This window comes from Rutidosis leptorrhynchoides, chromosome 2 (assembly GCF_046630445.1).
Source record: "Rutidosis leptorrhynchoides isolate AG116_Rl617_1_P2 chromosome 2, CSIRO_AGI_Rlap_v1, whole genome shotgun sequence".
Classification (NCBI taxonomy): Eukaryota; Viridiplantae; Streptophyta; class Magnoliopsida; order Asterales; family Asteraceae; genus Rutidosis; species Rutidosis leptorrhynchoides.
Genome location: NC_092334.1, coordinates 9,179,139 through 9,184,169, shown reverse-complemented (window position 1 = coordinate 9,184,169; position 5,031 = coordinate 9,179,139).

Sequence of the window (5,031 nt, the reverse complement as noted above, 5' to 3'; positions counted from 1 at the left end):
AGAGCAAATGAACCAGCAAGTCATTTTTGATATATCTTTTGTGTGTGTGGATCAAATGTAGCATTCTGCTCTGATTTTCGCACAAAAGAAAGGTTTCAACTTGTTTAAGAGATCACGCTTCTCATCCATTATTGTTGGACTTGATTGTTAGTTATTTCCTTATTCTGTTATCGTATAGTTCTTGTAAAGCTGATATGATTCATCTGCTTTCTACAATTAATGGATCGACTAATATTATAAAGTTCCAGGCTTTAACAACTCCCATCAAATAGTAGGAAAATTACTGAAACAGGTAATTTTATTTTCGGCTTTTCATTCTTATTTTTCTCTGCAGTTAATATCCACTTAAATATGAGATTTTTGCATATCTTGAATGTTGCCCTTATGTGAGTTTTACGCTCCAGAAAAGTAGTAGCAAATAACTGTGGAAAATTAGCAGATAACTTGATTTGAGGTCGCAGGTGAGCAAGATTGGGCGGGGTAACATGACAGGTATTAACAGATCCGGTTTGTTGCGTTGACTGTTGACCTATTAAGTAAAAACACATCTCGTCTGTTATTTTAATTTTCTACAGCTAATCGACGCATTAAATAGTAATAGTAAGAAAAAATTTATTGAAAGAATAAATAAAACGATATAGGAGGATGTACGCATATAAATTACACTGGGTGACTTTGGAACCGTTTAACCCGACTAACATCTGTTTGGGATAACATTCCCCAAATCAATCAATTCCTTCATAATCAATGTGTTGAAATTGCATTTTGTTCTGAAAATAAGATACGATGTTTCAATATACTGATGATTGTGACTGTCAAGGTTGATTGCTGCTAGGGTGTATGCGTAAGTAAAAAGTACTCCGAAGTGTTTGGCATCAATACATGAGAGTTGTTTATGTTAGGCATGGTAATGATAATAATAGAAAGTTTTGTTTAGTAAAAAGCTTCATCATGTGCGCCCAAAATTGTAATTATTCTTTGTGCCAACTACATCAACCCCTTGATTAACAAATTTTGCTACTTTTAGGCTTTTTGGCTGTTCTTCCTAAAGTTTATACTTCGATTTTTTTACATTACTGGATTGATGAAAACCGATATTACTGTGTCTGTTTGTCCCTAATTTAGCTTCATTATGTCGTTCTAATATTTGGTTATGGAGTTGGGCAGAAGAGAATTGTAAGAATACAAAGAAAGCCTACTTTTATCTAATTTGTCTAGATACTGTTAGACTATTTGTTACGGTTGTGTGAGTGGGTTGTTGGTGTAAATTTTTTATTTTTTCATGGTGTGTCGGTGTTGGTTGAAAATGTGAAGTTACATTGGTGTTGGTTTGTGTGTGAAAACTATTGCGATGATGTACTAAAATATGATTAAGAGTTGAGTAAAAAGGTGATAAAAATAAAAGGAAAATAATTTAACCAACAAAAAATCATCCACATTTGTTGCTTTCATCGTGGGATTCTCACCCATGCCCAAATTCACACCACGTAACACCATTTTGGGCTTGGGTTTTTGTGTCAACTAGTAAAGCGAGCATCATGGCTTTTAGCCGTAACACATGGTCTTGCGAGTTTGTAAAAAACTTTTAAAATATACTTTACTTATTTATTTAATTTTATGTTTCAAATTTATATCAGAAAAATAAATTTTAAATTTTAATATAAGATTAGTCCCATAAGATTAATATTAACATTTAACAAAAAAAAAAAAAAAAAAAAAAAAAAATAATTAACATACGGTTAGAAAGACTACTCATCTGGTACAACCACAAACTATTCATGTAACTTTTTCCAAGTATAAGTCGAGTACATTGCCATTGTCTGCCGGTTTCCCCTTTAGATTGACGTGGTTTAGTGACGACTTTGAAGAAAGAAGCTCTACATTTTTTTTATTACGTAATAGAAAATACAAAATTAATGTTACACGTCACAAATTTACCATATATAAAGTATGGAGTAATATACATGTATAAGTTACTTATTAATCACAATAATAATAGCGAAAGGTGTGTTTGCCGTTTTACTTTTTATTATTGTGTGGTTGTAGTTTAAGGCTTTAGTTCAAACAAAGTAGGTAGTAGTAGGTTGATATAATTGGACCTTGGCTCAATGGCCTAATCCCTAGTTATTCATAATAGTAGAAATCAGCTCACAGTAGTGATGAATTCATAATATTTTTTTGCCGGTCACCTGTGATACCCCGTCCTACATCGTTTTGTGTAAGAAAGTTCGAGTCTCTTATAGGTAACTTTCATCCTTACCAGACAGACACAACGCGTTTTGGGGCTACAAGCACAACAGATCCCGTCAAAACTCTGCAGTTAAGCATGCTCGAGCAAGAGTAGTACTAGGATGGGTGACCTTCTGGGAAGGCCTCGTATGGTCACCAAGAAAAATTTGTGCGCCTGTGGGCTAAGCGGACAATATTGTGGTCGCGATAAGGAGGGCTGTTACAGATGGTATCAGAGCACTAGCCTCTCGGGGTGTGATGGACACTCAGCTAGTGCATCTCTTAAGGTATAGATCCTGGGTATCGATTTGTTTCGGCCTGACGAGGACGTCAGGATTCTAAGTGGGAGAGTTTGTAATACCACCATCCCACATCGGATTGTGTAAGATTGTTCGAGTCCCTTATAAGGTAACTCTCTTCATTACCAGATACAACGCGTAGTGGGACTACAAACACAATAGATCCAATTAGAACTCTGCAGTTAAGCGTGCTCGAGTGGGAGTAATACTAGGATGGGTGACCTCTTGGAAGGCCTCGTGTGGTCACCAAGAAAAGCCGTGCGCCAGTGGGCAAAGCGGACAATATTGTGGTCGCAAATGGTGTTAAAAGAATTCCATAATAACATAGATAACACGAGTTAGAATTTACACGTTTGATTACACGAAACTTACATAACCGTGGCTGCCTTAGACCACTCACAACTATGACATTCTTCTAAATAAGACTGAATTTCACGTCAGCGCCACGTCAACATATCCTTAGAAAGACTGAAAAAATTGAACACTATCAAAGGACCCACTTATCATATATGTTCGATATTTATATAATAATAATAATATAAAATTATTAATATAAATAAATGAGTTCATGCATTCACCCACCGTTTTCTTGAGAGTGGTCTCACTTTGGTCCCCCACTTTCTCGTCATTTATATTCTTCAGATTGACGATTTCAACTTATTTCTTTTTAAGGAATCAAAAGGACACTGTTGGAGTGCAAACCAAAGTCTCACATCGATCGTGGGACAAAACAAATGTATGCTTACAAGTCTAAGGGGAACTCCCTCTAATACCAATTGATTTTAGAAAATGGACTCTTGGACTTATATTGTAGGACATGTTGTTGGGACATATGATCCTAATAGTGGTATCAGAGCTTAGGTTCTTTTTTTCGTGAACAATGGCGGATAAGAATGATGTGAGGATTGATCGGTTTGATGGAACCTATTATAGCTTTTGGAAGATGCAAATTGAAGACCTACTCTATCAAAAGAAGCTTTACCAACCGTTAACGGGTGTTAAACCAGAAGAGATGGGGCAAGGCGAGTGGGACTTGTAGGATAGGCAAGCCCTAGGGGTTGTTCGACTTTCTCTGGCCAAGAATGTTGCTTACAACATTGTGGATCAAACCACAACCGCGGGATTGATTGCGGCGTTATCCAACATATATGAAAAGCCATCCTCTTTGAACAAAGTTTTCTTGATTCAGAAATTGGTGAATGCTAGGATGATGGAGGGTTACTCGGCGGCGGATCATGTTAATGAATTTAATTTGATTTTAACCCGGTTAAAATCGGTTGACATTAAATTCGATGATGAGCTTGAGGCTTTGTATTTGCTATCTTCATTGCCCGATAGTTGGGCCGGTACAGTAGCGACGGTAACTGGTTCATCAGGAACTACTAAACACACTTTTGAAGGTATTCGTGACTTGATTCTTAGCGAAGGTATTTGAAGGAAAGATTTAAGTGGGAGTTCGGGTTCGGTTCAAAGTGTTAGTCGTGGAAGAGCTAGGTCAAGAAGTCCATCAAGGAGCAAGAACGTGGTGTGTGGGAATCGTCAACAAGTTGGTCACTATAAATCAAAGTGCTCGAGTCTTAAGTCGGGTGGGAGCGTGGTGACTACGTTGATCAAAGATGCGTTAATGTGCTAAGAGGAGGTTCTTGACGAATCATGGGTATTAGATTCGGGTACCTCGTATCATGATACCTCATACATGAACGAGACGGTGAATTTCAAGTTGTATTTCGGTAAGGTTTGAGTTGCGAATGGGAAAACACTTGATGTCGCGGGTATTGGTGATCTAGTTGTTAGACATTTAGATTATGCTTAGATCTTGAGGAACTTGAGGTTCTTCTCAAAGCTCAAGAGTAGATTGATCTCGGTTGGACAATTGGATGTTGATAAGTGTCATATTCTATTCGGGAATCAAAAGTGAACGATGTTTAAAGGAGGTCTTATAGTTGCTCGCGGGTACAAGAGGAGAACCATGTATATGGTTGATGTTCCATTCGAGGAATGACTATGTGATTTTGTAGGTGGTATAAGTCCTAGTATGCTAATGCTTTCCGATATTGTTGAGGGGTCTTGTTTGAGTGGAAGCTCAAGTGAAGTAGAAACTAGTGGAGATTCGGGTCGAATCGGGTACACTAGAGTCTTCGTTACTTCGGGTAGATCTTCTCCAATGGCAACTTTATTGCGGTCGACCGAGGAAGATGAAAAAATGATTATTCTAGGAGTCACGGTTAATGATACATCCATACAATGTGTGTTGGATCGGGGTGAAAAATCGGGTTTGTCGAAATTCGTGCTCACGTATATGGTGAGTTTTCCAATGGTGAAAGCAAAGGAGTTTTTGTGGAAGATCAAGGGTGTTATTGCGTTCTCACACGGCTGCCTTGATGGTGTTATCCACATGTATGTTGTAACGACCCTGGATTTTCCAACGTATAATTATTAATATTTATTATTAATACTTGCGCTTTAATAAATGTATTTTTATACATTTACTTGTTGCTGTATT